This window comes from Giraffa tippelskirchi, chromosome 11 (assembly GCF_054371585.1).
Source record: "Giraffa tippelskirchi isolate mGirTip1 chromosome 11, T2T-mGirTip1v1.2.pri, whole genome shotgun sequence".
In the NCBI taxonomy this organism is placed as follows: Eukaryota; Metazoa; Chordata; class Mammalia; order Artiodactyla; family Giraffidae; genus Giraffa; species Giraffa tippelskirchi.
In genome coordinates, this window is record NC_137285.1 from 114,725,714 (window position 1) to 114,744,224 (window position 18,511).

An 18,511-nucleotide genomic window follows, 5' to 3' on the forward strand; every position below is an offset into this window, starting at 1 on the left:
AATCTAAGAATTATTTTGGTGGATTCTGAGAAGGCCATCATTAATGTTCAACATTAACTCTTTATAGGAAACCTTTGATTTAGGAAGAGGGGATATATTCCTTAAGATAAAAATGATTATAGGTTAAAGCCTGAGTATCAATATTATTTTTAGTGTGGAGAGCCTCGATTAGAGCTGTCTGTTTTCTGTAATGATGGAAACATTCCTGCACTGTCCAGTGTAGTAGCAACTAATCACATGTGGCATACTGTACACATAAACGTGGCTAATGTGACTGAGAAACCAAATTTTTAAGTTTACTTAATTTTTAGTTTATTTGAGTTGAAACATAGCCATCAGTGACTAGAAGCTAACCATGATGGATAGCGCAGTCCTAAGGGCTTTACTTTGCAAACATAGTCAGAGGTCTAAGATTCTCCTCTCAGTATTTCCATTAGAAGTCATAGCAGAAAAGATTGTAAGACAAGATGAATAATAGAGAATAAATACAGGAAAGGCAGAAAATACTACTTTTTTTGCAGATAATAATGTCTGAGCCACCAGGGAAGCCCAATAGTGTAAACAGAAAATGCAAAAACAACCAAATACATACTGGCTATGTAAAGCTAGAAAAGGCAATGAAAAATGATACTATTCCCAATACTGAAAAAAGATAAAATACTTGAGAATTTAGATGAATAGCATACCATGATGAAGTAGAAATTATTGATATCAAACTATAATAGGAATTAAAAATAAAGAAATACTTAAAGTTAGAGCCACTACTCTTGATTTAGAGTAATATCACTAACATTAGTCTATAAAGCAAAAATAGATTAGCATAAGAACAATTAAATTCCTGCTAGAGTGCTCTAGTATGTGATAAATCACTAGCAAAATTTATAAGTAAAAGTAAATACACAATAATACAAAAGAAGTTGGAGGAGGATGTAATAATCAAATTTAAGGCTATATTATAAAGTAATCTTCATCAAAACTGAATTTTGTTGGATCAAAGCCAGGATAAAGACTCCAATAAAATAGTGAATCCAGGGGTGAATTTAAGCACCTATAAGTCCTTAGAATACAGTAAGCAAACAAACAAACAAAAACTAAGAACCACAGTAAGTGGATGAGAGAATCACCATCTAATAAATGCTGATGGAACAATCTAGTATCAATAAGAAGAATAGTAGATTAAATCTTAACTTACCAAATATGAGAATACTTTCCAAATTGGTCAATGAACTAATTAAACTCAGAGAGCACTTAATCAAAAAGTATATTTACCCCAATTATAGCAGAGAGATGACTTCATGACTACTAACTAAATAGTATTATTAATATAAGGCAGGAAGAAGGTAGACTCAAATACTTTAAAATCTATTTAAAGTCTCTTTTAAAATTCTCAACAAAATATTAGCAAATCAAATCCAACAACACATAAAAAAGATCATATACCATGACCAAGTGAGATTCATCCCAAGTTCACAAGAATGGTTCAACATATGCAAATCAATCCACATGACACACCACATCAACAAAAGACAAAACTACATGCACATCTCGATATGTGCAGAAAAAAACATTTGATAAAATTCAACATCCATTCATGATAAAAACTCTTATCAAAGTGGGTATAAAGGGAACATATTTTAACATAATAATAGTTATTTATGACAAACTCACATTCAGTGGTGAAAAGCTGAAAGCCTTCCCACTAAAATCTGGAACAAGAAAAGGATGGCCACTCATCCTTTTTTTTCAACATAGTTTTGCAAGTCCTAGCCACAGCAATCAGACAAGAAAAAGAAATGAATGCAAGGTATCCAAATTGGAAGGGAAGATGTAAAATTGTCATTATATGCAGATGAGACAACACTATACATAGAAAACCCTAAAGACACCAAACAAAAACTACTGAAACTGAGAAATAAATTCAGTAAGGTAGCAGAATACAGGGTTAAGATCAAAAATTAGTTGCATTCCTTTACACCAACAATGAAGTATCAGAAAGGAAATGTAAAAAACCCCAGTACCCTGTAAAACTGTACTCCCCAAAATAAAATACTTAGGAATAAATCTGACCTAGAAGGTGAAAGATTTTGACTCTGAGAATTATAAAACACTAATAAAGGACACTGAAGAAGATTCAAAGAAATGGAAAGGTATTTCATGCTGTTGGATTGAAGAATTAATATTGTTAAAATGGACATACTACCCAAAGCAATCTACAGATTTAATGCAATTCTTATAAAATTACCCATGATATTCTTCACAGAACTAGAACAAATAATCCTGAAATTCAATAAAAGACCCAGAATCAACAAAACAATTCCCCCCAAAAATAATAAAGCAAGAAGCATAACTCTCCCACGACTTCATACAATACTACAAAACTAGTATTTTAGCTACAATTTTGATACTACAGTAATCAAAACAGTGTGGTACTGGCACAAAAGCAGACATATGGACCAATGAGACAGAATAGAGAGCCTAGAAATAAACTCACATGCCTATGGTTAATTAATCTTCAACAAAGCAGGCAAGAATATACAATAGGGAAAAGACAGTCTCTTCAGTAAGTGGTATTAAGAAAGCTGGATCATCTCACCATACACAAAAATAAACTCAAAATGGCTTAAATATTTAACATTAGACATGACACCATAAAACTACTAGAAGAGAACATGAGCAAAACATTCTGTGACATAAATCATACCAACATTTTCTTAGATTAGTCTCCCAAGGCGATAGAAATAATAACAGAAATAAACAAATGGGGTCTAATGAAATTTACAAGCTTTTGCACAGCAAAGAAAACCAAAAAAAAAAAAATGAAAAGATAACCTACAGAATGGGATAAAATATTTGCAAATGATGTGACTGACAAGAGCTTAATTTTCAAAATATACAAACAGCTCATAAAACTCAACAACAACAAAAGCAAACAACACTATCCAAAAATGGGCAAAAGACCTAAATAGATATTTCTCCAAAGAAGACATACAAATGCCCAAGAAGCACATGAAAAGTTGCTCAACATCACTAATAATTAGAGAAATGCCAATCAAAACTACAATCAGGTACCATCTAACACCAGTCAGAATGGCCATCATTAAAAAATCTACAAATAAATTCTGGAGAGGATGTGGAGGAAAAGGAATCCTCCTACACTGTTGGTGGGAATGTGAGTTGAGGCAGCCACTGTGGAAAACACTATGGAGGTTCCTCAGAGAACTAAAAATAGAATTACTATATGATCCACTAGGCCCACATCTGGGCATACATCCAGACAGAACTACAGTTCAAAAAGATACACGCACCCCTATGCTCATAACAGCACTATTCACAGGAGCCAAGACATGAAAACAACTTAAATGTCCATCAACAGAAGAATAGATAAAGAAGACATGGTACATGTACACAATGGAATACTACTCAGCCATAAAAAAGAACAAAAGAATGCCATTTGCAACAACATGGATGCAACTAGAGACTATCATACTACGTGAAGTAAGTCAAAAAGAGAAAGACAAACACCATGTGATATTACTTATATGTGGAATCTAAAATATGACACAAATGAACCCATCTATGAAACAGAAGCAGAATCACGGACATAGAGAACAAACTGGTGGTTGCCAAGGGGGAGAAGGTTGGGGAGGGACAGAGTAGAAGGCTGCGGAGGAATGAAGTAGAAGGATGGGGTTAGCAGATGTAAGCTTTTATATATAGAATGGATAAACAACGAGGTCCTACTGTAAAGCACAGAGAACTATATTCAATATTCTATGACAAACCATAATAGAAATAATATTTTTAAAAAGAATATATATGTATAAGTGAACCATTTCACTGTATAGCAGTAATGAACACAACACTGTAAATCAACTATACTTCAATTTAAAAAATAAAAAATAAAGTCTCCTTAATAAAAACAAAAAAAAGGAGCAAAAGAAAGTTTTAAATTATGATAGATATAACAGATATTTATGATCAAAATAGGAATGAAATCTTATAATAGGATATAAACATACTGTCGTCAGTAATGACACCCTATTTGACAAATGGCTAATGAGGGAAAGAGAAAAGAGAGAAGGAACATTAAAAAGTGGTACCCTGTGCCAGCCTGTTATATATGCATCATGCTCTCTGGAAATGTACCCAATAAACCAACATGGAGAAAATGTTCCACCTAATAACAATTTAAGAAATATGAATCAAAATAACTGTATACCTATTAACAAACAGCACAAGAAACAAGATAGAACAATATTGGCAGAGATGTTGGGAACAAGCGTGCTCAGCCATCACTGGGAGCACTATGAGTGCTCCAGCGTTTCTGCAGGCTGCCTGTTGCCATGGAACAAGAGCTATAAAACCTCTGATCCTTAATTCTTCTTTGGGCTATATTCCCAAGGAAATACTCAAAAGGAAAAGAGAGACAGAAAGGAAGAAAGTAAGCAACGCAAACAAAGTCTCTAATAGCATATTACTAAGAAGCAAAATCAAACCGGTTTAAATGTCCAATCACAGACAGGTTAAGTAAATTCAGTATAGCAACCCAACAGGATTGCATGAAGTTATTAAAAAACTATAGTGTTCACATAAGTAGATCTATGGATAGAAATGTAAATATGGAACAACTTTTAAGTTAAAAAAAAAAAGTGTAAGTATCCTAAATGGAAGCAAGCACACTCCCAAACATTTCAAATCATTTCAAACCATCCCACATCAAATCATTTCAAATCAGAAGATGATGACTGTGAGTGGAAGCCCTTACCTGACTGGGACACTTGCTCTCCAAAGGCAGGGAGAAGTGAAATTAAAGCAGCAGCATCTGGCTGGCACAGCCATCTGCTAAGGCTTTGAATTCTATCAATAGATCTTGAACTCCACAATCCAGAATGCTCCAGGAATGACCCATTTCCATATTCTAGAGCTTAGACAGTTAAACTCCAAAAGAACATAATCAGAAAAAGATTTGATAGGCCCCAATACTTTTGAAACACATCCTTCTGGTTTGTCCTTTTACTTTATGGATTAAGGATTGGAGTGTACAGATGATAACTGCACAATTTCAGTTGAAGAACTTACGCTGTTGCTTCCCACCAAAATACATACATGACTAAAAGCACTGCACCTAGTTGATTGCCAACAAACGCTTGATTTCTCACTGTCCTTGCAATCATCACCAACCTGACTGTAACGCATGGCCTGAGCAGTTAGGTATTAAGAGATGGGCAGTTGAGACATGCCTTAGCGGATAGCCTAAGCCCATGGGAAGTCCATTTCAGCAAAACTAGTCTGCAATTATCACAAAAATAGAAAAAAAAAAAAAAGGCAAATTAAAAAAAAATTATTGTTGGGATTCATCCGGTATTTAGACTCACAGAGAAAGAATTTGATAAATATAGTCAGACTCACCACGTTGTACACTGTCTCCAGGAGAGTTCATTCATTCTCATGGCCTAATGTCCACCGTGACCCACCCCCTGCCCCCGAATTCTAGTCCCACATCTTTGCCTAGACATCCGAGTAGGGCTGAGATGTTTGTAACCCCTCTATTACCAGGCTTGAAAGCCCTTGTTTGTGACACAGCTTCGTAGTGAACCAGATCCTCAATCTCCTCTCTTGTCGGCCCGCCTCCCTGACCATCCCATGTCAAGCAATCCATAATGGCAAAAGCCTGAGTCTATCAAGACGTTACATACAGTAAACTCAGTACTAACTCTCAGAGCTGGTACAGATTGAAAAATACCTCCAAAAATGTCATAAACAGGTTGATATGAACAGACAGATGACTGCTGCTTGGGTGACCATTGAGGGAAACAGGAATTGAAGACTTCTGGCAGCTCACTCCTCCCATTCCTTGCTGGGAGCAGTGGGTGGTGTACAGAGCACAGGCTCTGGAGTTCACTGCCTGGATCTGAACACTGGTTATGACACTTACTAGTTGTGTGACCACAGCAAATCACTTCCCTGAGCCTCAGCTTTTTTTCAGCTGGGGATAATGGTGGTTCTTGCCCCACAAGATTGCAAAGACTATAAAGTAATTTAAGACCTATCTTGCACTTGTAACAGCACCTGACACACAGTAGGCACTCGATAAACGTTAGCTGCTATTATCATCTTCATTATCCTCTAAGAACAAGTCTTGGGCTCAGGATCAGAGTTCACAGAACAACCCTTACTTCAAGCAGGAGCAAAGACGGAGAGAAAAGATCCAGAAAAGATCCAGAGAAAAGATCCAGGAAGCCACCCAGTAGCAAGAGAACAGAACAGAGTCACGTTAGTGGCAGGATGCCAGACCAACAGTCCAGAAACTTCTACCAGAGGCCTCTCCTGCTGCCTGAAGTTCCGAGCACCCTTCACGACCCTCCCCCCACCTCTCCTGTGGTGTCTGCTCAGCCTCTGGCCCACCGGGTCTGCTGCTCCGGACTTCTTGTCCACGTGCGTCCTTTAAATAATCCCCATCGACTTCAGGTCATTTGAATAAGACTCTGCCTCTCTGAAACGAAGATCAACTAGCTGTGGCCTTTGTTGTCTAGAAGAAGACGTGAGGAGTCACTGAAGGAGAGTGAATTTACGGCCAAGTCAGGAGGCACCAGGCCTCTGGACTCCCAGCACAGTGCTCTTTCCAGGTGAACTTTCCCCTGGCTTGTGGCACTGTCTTCCAGCCAGGCCGCTGCTGTTCGAGGTTTGTTTGCCTCAGACACTGAAGACTTCTCCCGCCTTTCAGGGGTCTGCAGCAGCAATCATGACCAGGGTTTTTCCTTCCACAGTACAGTGCTCGCCATTTTTAACATAAATAATAGAAACCAAAGGGCACGCATGGGCTTCAGATATTTCTCCGCACGCTCTTCAGGGCTGCCATGTCTCCTGTTTCCTCGCCTGCTCTGACTGTGTTCAACTCATTGTTGCTGGAACCCCTGACCGGGAAGGCTGAAAGGGACTAAGAATTTAGCTCCGCAGTCATTTCCTTGAGTCTCTGAAAAGCCCTCCCTCTCGTAATTAGCAGCCTCACTTCCTCTGTGTCCTGCTTTTTCTCCCCTACTGTTGCAAAATCCATTTTCCCCATCAGTAGAATCTCCCTTTTTGCCCAGCCAGAAGAATTTTTTAACTTCCCTGCTCCAATTTCAACCCAATAATCCTCTAATGCACACCACCTTTTCCCCCCTTTAGACTGTCAAAGGCCCATCATTTCCCCATCTTCTCCTAATTTTTCATTCCTACTTGGACTTTTTGGCTCTCAGCCCTTTAGGACTTTTTCTTTTCTCTGCTTCAAACATTGTCTGCTAATACAGTATTCTTAGGCTCTTTTTCTCTTCATTTTGGGCTGGGATCCAATCCCAAACTGCCTTTGCTTAGTTATAGCTTCTTATCTTTTTTTTTTAAGTCTCTCTACACTACTCAACACCACATAGGGTGCTGGCTCCTGTCTTCACGTCTTACTTTTCCAAACAAAATAAATAGAATTTGCTTATTCCTTCGCCTTTCCTCAACTATAGATCACCCAAAAGTATTCCTTGTTTTGCTATGGCACCAAAAGCAAAGGCAACAAAAGTAAAAAAAATTAATAAATAAATTGTACACCAAATTTAAAACCTCTATGCATCAAAGGACAGAAGCGACAGAGTGAAAAGGCAACCCAAAGAATGGAAGCAAATATTTGTTAATCATATATCCAATAAAGGGTTAATACCCAAAATATATTAAAAATTCCTATAACTGAACAACAAAAAACCCCAAACTACCTGCTTAAAAAATGGGCAAAGAACTTCAATAGACATTTCTCCAAAGATACACAAATGGCCAAGGAGAACATGAAAAGAAGCTAACATCACTAATCAGGAGGGAAACATCATCAAAACCACAGTGAGGGACTTTCCTGGCAGTGCAGTGGTTAAGACTTCTCCATCCAGTGCAGGAGCGCGAGTTCAATCCCTGACTGGGGAGCTAAGATCCCACATGCTTCAGGGCCAAAAGGCAAAACATAAAACAGAAGCAATACTGTAACAAGTTCAGTAAAGACTTTAAAAATGGTCCACATTCAAAAATCTTTAAAAACACATATACACACAATGAGATACCACCTCATACCCACTAGAATGGCTACTATGAGCAAAACATGTATTGGGGAGAATGCGGAGATACAGGAATTCTTGTGGTGGGAATATAACATTGTATAGCCATAATGGAAAATAGTATGGCTATTCCTCAAGAAATTAGAAATAGATTTACCATATGACTGAGCAATTCCACCTCTGGGTATATGCCCAAAAGAACTGAAAGCGGGAACTCAAACAGATATATCTATGTTCATAAGAGCATTATTCACAATAGCTAGATATCTAGGGACTGATGAATGGGTAAGAAAATCTGGTGTATATATATATATATATATATATATATACACATATATATACATAATGGAATATCATTCAGCCTTAGAAAGGAAATTCTGACACATACCACAACATAGGTAAACTTTGAAAACATTATGCAAAGTAAAATAAGTCAGTCACAAAAAGACAAATACTGCATAGTTCCACTTAGAGGGACAGAAAGTACAACAGTGGTTTCCAGGGTCTGGGGTGGGGCAGGGGTAATAGGGAGTAGCTGTTTAATGGATATAGAATTTCAGTTTTACCAGATGAAAAAGGGCTCTGGAAACGAGCTGCACAGCAATGTGAAGGTACTTACCACCACTGAACTGTGCACTTGAATATGATTAAGATGGTAAATTTTATGTTATGTGTTGTTTAGTCATTCAGTCATGTCTGACTCTTTGCGACCCTGTGGACTATAGACTGCAGGCTCCTCTCTCTGTCCGTGGGATTTCCCAGGCAAGAATACTGGAGTGGGTTGCCATTTCCTTCCCCAGGGGATCTTCCTGACCCAGAGATCGAACCCAGGTCTCCTGCTACCTAGGAAGCCCATGTTATGTGTATTTTACCACTATTTAAAAAAAAAAACAAAAAAAACCTTCTTGATCACAGCCTGGTTATTTCACTAATTCATATACTAACTAGGGCAAGTTATTCAATTTCTCCATGGTTGCTCCATTTTTCTCATCTGTAAGTGGGATTAGTTAGTACCTACTCCACAGGCCATTGTGAAGATTAAGTAAATTTCTATATGCAAAGTATTTAGAAAACTGTCTGACATAAAGTATTGTTCAGTAAATGTCATTTATCACAGCAGTAATAATATTATTACAGTGTGTGAGATATTATTCGAAGCACTTCCCTATGTTAGGGAAGTAAGTCTTCAACCTACCCATCTTCCCCTCCAACCTCCACCCCCAATAAAGCTGAAATTTTACAGATGAGGAAACGGAGGCTCAGAAAGGTTAAATGATCTGCCTGGATCACATAGCCAGTGGCTGATGAATAAAGATTAAGTCTGGCTCCAATGAGGTCCAGTTGCTGAGAAGTAAGCATTCAGCACACTGGTTCCAAATCAAGTCAGAACTGAATCTTCCATTCCAACCAAGAACTAGGCAGTGGAGGGAGGCTGTGGCAGGGATGGCTGAGAAGCTGGGCTCCGCTCCAGGCCAGCAACCCACCAGCTAAAGAATCCCAACTGTCTTGGTCCTCCTCCCACACCCATCCTGCCCCAGGGATGAGACCAGCTGGATCCAACAAAGAAAAATCAAGACAAGAGTGGGAAGTAGTCCCAGAGGTCACCATGGCCTTCCAGCAGATGGAAGAGCAGATACAGAAGGGAATTCTCAGAGGCCTGTGGTCAGGACCTGCCAGAGCACCCTTGTCAAGTCCACAGTGAGGGAATAAAACCCCATGTTACCCAGAAAGTAGAAGCATTTATCATGGAAAAGGCAGCGAGAAAGCCCCCATGCCCCACCTCAGCCCCTCGATAGGCCCATGCTGATGTGCTTGGAGAACCTCTGAGAACGGGGCATGAATGCAGTTCCTGGTTTTCCTCTGGACCAAGAGGGCCTGGGTCCAGCAAAAGCCTTCCAATGACTGGCAGTCTAGGGTTTCTTCTTTTAAATAAGTGATTTCTCCTCCCCCTCCAGCCCCCAAGTCTTTTAAAATACCAATGCTGGCCTTGGGTGGTCTCTGGTCACTTGCCATTAGAACCTAGTGTCTCCAGCCCAGAGGAAAGGGTACCTACCATCTGGCCAGAGGTACCCCTGCTGCCTCCCCCTCCAGTGCTGCTGGCTGCAAGGGCATCCGGCCACCCGAGGGGACTCAGGTCAGGCTATGAGCAAGGAGGAGGACTTGGCACCAGAGGGCCCTTGAAGCAAAAGAGATCCAGAAACAGGATTTTGACATTTGGTAAGGTTTTTTTTCCCCCTTTCAACATTGGGAGGGGCTCCGTAAACACAAACTTAACTTGGGCCCTTCTCTGTGGGAAAAAAGCTTGAATAAATCCTCTCTCAGAGTGAAAAATCCCCCTCTCCTACTAATTGTCTCTTTTTCTTTCAATTGTTTTTTTAGAGTAGGCAAGTAATACATATTCATTGTAGAAAACAAATGAGAAACTGCAGACAAGAAAATTAAAATCACCCCAAACCCTACCTTCCTAGTTCGAATCATTGTTAACAGTTTAGGTATATCTCTCCAGACTTTTTTTCAATGTAAATATAAATGTTTATACACATATAAGCATATATTTTATGAAAAATTTTTAATATACTGTAAAATCATTCCATGTCAATAATACAGAACTGCATTGTATTTTTGATGATGCTATATGTAATATACATACACCATGATTTATTTAACATCTATTAGACGTATAAGTTTATTTCAAGGTTTTTACAAGTATGAACAATGCTGTTATCCACACAGTGTTCATACTTTTGTCTAATTATTTCTTATGAATGAATTCCTGAAAGTGGACCTGCTGGATCCAGTGGAACTGCTGGACACAGCGGTGGAGGCCACGTAGGAGAACGAGGCACCGAGGGGCAGGTGCGTGGCGCTGCAGGAGAGGATCCTGGAGATGGGGAAGATCATGGACGGGTTTGAGGGGCCTGTGAACCAGGTGATGGAGGAGGCTCAGAAAGAGAAGGAACTTATCAAGGCCGAGATCCAGAAGGTTCTGAAGGAGAAAGCTCAGCTGACGGCAGACCTGTACTACAAGGAGAAGTCATTCTTTGACCTCTTCAAGTGGTTTGAGAAACAGAAGCAGGTGATCGAAGGCTGCTGCACGAATGAAGAGTCGCTCAGGAAGTGCATTGAGGATTACAGAGTGAGGGCCAAGAAGGAGGGCCAGAAGTACCAGGCGCTGAAGGCCCATGGGGAGGAGAAGCTCCAGCAGGCAAACAAGGAGATCGCCCAGGTCCAGAACAAGACCCGGACGGATGCCCTGGCGCTGCAGGTGGTCCTGAGGAAGGAGCAGATGCAAGTCTACTCGCTGGAGAAGGTGGCTGAGCAGAGACATCATTCTCTTTAGAGAATGATGAGCTGATCAGGATCTGTGATGACCTCATTTCCAAGACGGAGAGAATCTGACTTAGCAGCCCTGACCTGTACTGTCTTCCCTTCGTGGGTGTTTGTCTGTCTATCTAGGTTTTCCTTCTCTATTGATCTCAATTTATTTTTAAACTAGGTTGCTTTTAGAAAAGACTGAATAAAGTTTCCCTTAAATCTAAAAAAAAAAAAAAATTTATGGCATACACATAAATCTCCCGAATCCAACTGTTTCACTGATATATACAAGTTTCCTTAAGTGAGGGACCTCTGCACTGTGCTTGTAATCTGAACCAGCGCTTAATTTTCTCAAACACAGTTCTCCATCATAAGCAGTTCCAAAAGAAAACTCCTTAAACCCCTTGTCTATGATCTCATAAATGACTAAGTGGCATTTAAAAGATACACAATTTTATTTTGACTTTAGTAATCCACTAAACGACTGAGTGGCTAAGCACAGCACAGCACAATCCGCTCAACAGAGACCCATATGACAGAGGTACCAGGATACCTGCCACACAAAATACATTTGTACAAAATTAGACTTAACTACCCACCATCTGACACCCCCAACCTCTGCCCCTCCATCTCTCTCTGTTCCTTCTCCCTTCTCCTTCATCCCTCCTTCCATCTACCCAGTCCATCCACCCATCCATCCTTCTTCCTCTACCTTTCTTTTCAAATCACTCCCCATCTTTCTTTGTCATCCCTGCCCTACTCTTTCTCCCTCTCTTTTCTTCCTGTCTTCCTTATCACCTCTTCTTTCCTGAAGCATTTGGGACCCTTTATCAGAGCAGACAGTACTGGAGTTGCTCGAAATTTCCAGCTGCACAGAGAGCTGGAGAAGCTGTCTGTGAAATCCTCAGTCTTTGGTATTCATTATTTAACTTCTGTGGAAATGGGTTTGCTTTGAAGTCTACTGACTCATCCTCCTCTTTAACTTCTTATTTCCTGTAAATGATCCATTAGTTTTTGGCAAGGTCCATGTCACACAGCATTCCCATCAGAAGGGGCTGTTCCACAACCCTGGGCAGTGTGAACACTGCCTTTTGCAGTGGAACTAGAAGCATGATGGGGACGTGTAGACTCTGCTTTCTTAAAAGTTGCTTCAACCAGCCCTAATGCCGCCCCGAATTAATAATGTGAAACACATGCTCCATCTGCCTGCTAAAGGGTGACAAAGCCATTTATGTTCATAATGGCCAAAATTATTCTACAGATGAAAAGTTTTCTAAAGCAGCTCACATAGGCTAGTCAATCAGTTCCACCAAGGGGGAAAATTCCACCTCAATCATCCCACTTGAGACCTCTTTACCAAAACAGCCAGTTCACTGTGGCATTAAGATGTTGAAAGGGGGAAACAAATGGAGATTATAAACAGTTCTCATAAGTTTTCAAACTTTCTGCCCCTGGTAAGGCATGCATAGATTAGCGCCAACAGCTTACTGGGAAAGGTCATGCGCCTTTTCACAAAGATCCAGGGAGCCACGCAGGACTCTTGTGGACTTCAGAAACTAAACACATCAGTTACAAAGGGGGGAAAGAAAAAAAAAGCAGTTCTTTAAGAAAAAAATCAAATTGGGCTGGAAAAGTACTATTATCAGCAAAATGCTATATCTTCCCCCCTCCCCCCACCCCCACACTCCCTGCTCCCCACACCCGGCTGGTGGGAGCAGAAAGATATTCCTTTGATATCAGAGCAAATAAAAGTTTGAATTATTGACTGCTCATGTTAATGCTGGATTTTACTACCACCATATTTCAAAACAAAATTATTCTTGCATCTATGCCTCAAATTAAGATCTGTGATAATATATATTACAGTTCAGAAAATGTCTTAGGTTCAGATGATGTAAAGGCTGATTCCCCTGGAGAGTAAACACTGGCCATTGTTTCTCAAGGGCTAAAACTCTCCTCATCCCGCCAAATAAATTTAAGTATTGATGACATCAGGGAGTGCTGCCTGGTTATCAAAGCACATCTGGGGTGGGGGTGGGGAGGGCAAGATAATGCCACTTAATAGTCAAAGTGGTGGATACATCTTAAATGCAGGGTTGTCAAAAGAGGGCTTTCTTCTATAATTTACAGATATGAAAGCCCTATGAGAAAGTTTAGCACACAACACATGAAAGTTAACTCTTTCCACTCCACTGTGTTGGAATCCTGGTTTCAAGTTTCCCACTCCATCTTTACTCCACGGGCCCTACAGTGTCTTTGGTGGGTATTCACAGATGTCCAGGGCCCAAACGCCCATCCGTGTAAGTACAGTTGGCAGCTCACTTGTCAGACATAAACTCTCCCCAAGCCCTGGAGTCCTCGGCGCTCCCTACTGGCCTCTGCACATCACTCATCAAGGTGGTGAGGGAGCGGCACGCAGGTGAAAAGCAAAGGGCTAAGCCTGCCCGCCAGTGCCCAGGTGGGCCCCGCAGCCAGCCGTACGTTCTAAAAAGAGCACAGGCCTTCAATCTATGGCATTGGTTCCTCTGACACAGCGGCAGGATGTCTTCTCCTCCCAGAAGCTCCATGAAGCAAAACTTCACCAGCTTCCACCAGGCATGCTAATGAGAGGTTCATCGTGCACAGGCATCAGGAGTCAGCCACACCCTACGGAGCTTCTCGCCCACCCCAAAGACGGGGTCACTGGCCAAATGACGCTAAGCAAATAATTCTACATGAGAAAAAAAAAATATATTTCCACTTCTAAAATTACGTTTCACAATTCCTCTCACTTCTTATGAAAACAAGATCAAATGTTTGTAAGGACTCACTTGAATATATTTTCACTTTCCAAGCGCAAAGTAGAGGACAAAAAAAAAAGGAATTCTCGGCAGCCACAAGACAAGAGCGCCGTTCTCCTTCCCTGCCAAATCCAAGCATTATGCACATAGAATGAACATGATGCAATAAAAACATCTCCAAATGCTTTCTGATACATTTAATCTTGCGACTCCTTAATGCTCACGTTTTAATTGCAATTTTAGAGCCTTAAATTCCTCCAAAAGTGTTAAAATACGAAAGAATCTGAAGCATGATTTCATACTAACTAGAAGCAAGAGAGGAGTTTCAGGCCTCTTAAAATAAAAATCTATCTTCAAATCCCTCAGAGTCTGCATGAAACATAGCGAACTCAGTCTGTTGTCCCGAGGGAAGCAGGCTGCTGTAAAATGTAAGTAACTCCTCACTGGCACTGTTAGCTTTTTTCATGTGTTTTAATTTTAAAACCTGAGTGTAATTATCTCTTATTTACTAGAGTCACAACTCTTGCCAAAGGGAATACAAACCACTTCTTTGGGGATGAAGTTGCTGACAAAGGTTTGACGAAGAAAAATAATTAATAGCTCCATGCCGACCCCGGGGTAAGTCTAGGAGCACAGTGAAGTGAACTTGCCAAGGATGAGCCGGGCATGGGTGCGTGAGGCCCGGCCAAGGGCATGGCATACACTCGATCCTGAGAAGCTTGGCGGCTTCTGAAGGGACTTAGGCTATGGGACAAAAGTACGAGAGGTTTTTGCACATCCTCCTTTAGTCATGGTTCTGTGTTGAAACTGCTTTGCGCTCCAGTTACAAACGCTCTCCTGTTTAAGAAAGCTGTGGATGGACAATTAATGCCTTTCAGCTGGGGCTGGAGTGTTCTCCAAGTTTGGTTCTGGGCTCTACAGTTTAACACGCTCATTCTCAGAAATTCTGGCGAGAGAGCCTTTGGGATAGGGAGCCGCCGGGGCCAGTTTCCTGGAGCCTGTCCGATGGGCACCTCACCTGATCACCGTCATATTTGGGGAGCCAATCAGAAAGTGGGTGCGGGAAGATCATGAGCAGCTGGGTTAAAACCCTTAGGAGGAGGAGTCTGCCTCTTAAAACATGCGAGTTCAGAGATTCCATCTTAACTTTGCTCTTAAACTATAAAAGTCTTCTGAGTGCAAACAGCATTGAATTCTAGCAGATACCCACCCCACCCCTGTATTTTCATTTGTCTACCATGACTGCTGGGAAGCTTGTGGCCCCAGAACTGTAAGACATTATCATCCTTTTTATCATTATTATTAATGATGGGTTTACTTGCAATACCATATCTTTCTGTCTCCTGCAATAATCCCATCCCATCCCCTGGAACACAGACATGTTTCATGATTGGCAGCTATTTTAGATCGTTTTGGGGTGTGCTTGTGTGACTGACAAGACTTCAAGTCTTGAAGCCAGAAAGAATTTGATTTCCAGCCTTGACAAACCACTTAATGTGGCTGACCCTCAGCTGCCTCACCTATGAGACAGAGCTCGTATCTTTGTAGCAGAACGGGTGAGGATTATGCTGCTTTAATTCCCCCTGGATGCCCAAGGGCAAGTGCCTGGCATGGGCAGAATCTCCATCCCCAAGTGTAACACGGAGTAGGCACCCAATACACTAGAGCTATTGTTATTCTTATAAGTGTTAATAGTACCAGCCACAAGGACAAACTTAAAGAGGCTACTGACCCCAGAGAGAAATTTCTAATTCAAGCTTAATCATCTTAAACTAATTCAGCTATTTTTTCCCCCTTCTCATAGAATTCAAAAAAAGCCCTGAGATTTTGGTTCCAACTTCTCAGTGATAATCTTGGCTTTAGTAATATCCATTAAGAGTTTCCGATCCAGGGAGAACTATTAACTCTGGAGTGGAAGCAGAAACTGGGAAATCTGAATGAAGTGAAGGTCTGCTGGCAGTTGTAACGAGATCATTTGCTCCTGCAAATGTTATTTTTTGGCTATCGGTATCTTTTGTGCCAACTTCTGCAGGCAGAGATCTCTGGGGAAAAAGACTGTCTGGGGCCCACACGTGTTTTCAGAACAGGCTGGTACATCCTGTCCTTGCTACAGAGCCTGGTACATCAGTAGCAAAACAGACCTCTCTTTGGACGCACTTTTTTTTTGTGAATTCTGCAGGACGCAAGGATGGCTGCTGAAGCCACCACTGAATCTTCCTCTCGGACTGGGTCGGTGAACTGCTCCCTGGAGCCCCCTGGTGGCCCTTTCCATGTTCACACCATGTACTCACACCCCTCAGGGGCAGGGCAAAAGTGGCTTTAAAAGAGCCACCCAAGGGCTGGTTACTGGCATCCTTCATTCACAGAGGCACCCCCACATTTTTAGGATCAAGGAAACGTGCTGTGTTAAGGCTGGTACACACACACACACACACACACACACACAAGGCTGGTAGAGACACAGCACCTCTCTTAAATGTCAGAGTCATTCACTGAACAGCTCTTGAGCGTTTACTGCATGCCAGGCCTCACATTGGGCATGAAGAATACAGAGAGGATTATGACTCAGTCCCTGCTCTCAAGAAGCTTCTGGCCCAGAGGGAGAGGTGGACCAGTACCTGTACAAAGAAGGACAATACAGAGAGAAATGCCAGGTTTTGAGAGAACCCCGGGGGACAGTGTCAGCCTCCTTAGGGAAAGTGGGAAGGACATCAGGGAGAGGGCAAGAGTTAACCTGGATCTCAGAGGCCAAGAATTGGCTGGACAGAGAAAGGGGGGCAGGCACTCCAGGTAGAAGAATCAACATGCCTCAAGGCCCAGACTTCCTTGGGGACTGTGGTGAATCTGGAGGGCTCCCAGCAGGGAGAAGAGGCTAGAGAAGTGGGTAGGGCAGGCTGAGAAGGATCTCACAGGCCACACCAAGGACTCGGCTGACCTATCTGTGCGTCTCTAAACTGTGCTTGCGAGTTCCCACAGACATTTGATTCTAATTTCATGGATGCTGAAGCTAAGAGAACTCTGTGGTAGTCATCCACAATCCACTGACTGCAAATTCCTGTGTTCAACTCCAGGCTAACCAGGAGAGAAACATCAAATTCCAATACAGGGGCATCCTACAAAATATCTACAAAACACCAGTACTCCTGAAAATTGCCATCAAAAACAAGAGAAGTCTGAGAACCTGTCACAGACAAGAGGAGCCTAATTCCTCAGAGGAGCCTAATTCCATTTCTGAGTGACAATTTAATGTAATATGCCGGGACTTCCCTGGTGGTCCAGTGGTTAAGACCCTGTACTTCCAATGCAGAGGTCCCAGGTCCGATCCCTGGTCAGGGAACAGGATTCTGCATGCCACAACTAAGACTCAGCACAGCCAAGTAAATAAGTATTCTAAAAACTAAAATAAAATGGTATCATACTTAAAAAAAATAATAAATGTAATCTGCTATCCTGGGTGCAATTCTGCAACAGATAAATGATGTTCCTAGGTAAAAACTAGGGAATAAAGTACAGAGCTTAGTTAATGATTATGTATCGATCTTGGTTCATTAGTGGTAACAAATGTGCCATACTAGTGAAAGATGTTAACAATAGGGGAAACTAGATGCAAGGTTGGAGAAGGCAATGGCACCCCACTCCAGTACTCTTGCCTGGGAAACCCCATGGACGGAGGAGCCTGGTAGGCTGCAGCCCATGGGGTCGCAAAGAGTCGGACACGACTGAGCGACTTCACTTTCACTTTTAACTTTCATGCACTGGAGGAGGAAATGGCAACCCACTCCAGTATTCTTGCCTGGAGAATCCCAGGGACGGCGGAGCCTGGTGGGCTGCCGTCTATGGGGTCGCACAGAGTCGGACACGACTGACGTGACTTAGCAGCAGCAGCAGCAGATGCAAGGTAAATGGGAATTTCTGCACTCCTCAAAATTTTTGATAAATCTGAAATGGTTCAAAAAAATAAAATTAATTTTTAAAAAGTTCTGTGTTCATACAGACAGCCAAACTACTGTCTGCAATGGGTTGCATAATTAAACATTAATTATACAATTGTATAATAAAATGATAATACATGTTACACATGAGAACTTAGAAGATTAATTCATATTCTAGTAACAAGAGCCAACATTTATTGAGTACCTATGCTCAGCCAAGTACTCCCCTAAGTAACCACTTCTGATCTCCAAAACAGCCCCATGAACTAAGAACTGCCAACATCCCATTTTACAGATGAGGAAATGGAGACCGCAATTAGACAACGTGTTGGGATTATATAAGTGGCAGAGTCTGGATTTGAACCCAGCTCTGTCTGATGCTACAGTCCAGATACTTAATGACAATTCTATACTT

The 18,511-nt window shown here is 41.4% G+C and overlaps 1 protein-coding gene and 1 non-coding gene across 2 annotated transcripts in view; one reads left to right on the plus strand and one right to left on the minus strand.

Annotated features, from left to right (window-relative positions):
* Positions 1-18,511, minus strand: part of PARVA (parvin alpha) — a 166,358-nt gene that overhangs the window by 115,953 nt on the left and 31,894 nt on the right. The gene's annotated exons all lie outside the window — the stretch shown is intronic.
* On the plus strand, positions 17,429-17,501 carry TRNAG-UCC (transfer RNA glycine (anticodon UCC)). The gene has a single exon. It is a non-coding gene; the product is annotated as a tRNA-Gly (tRNA).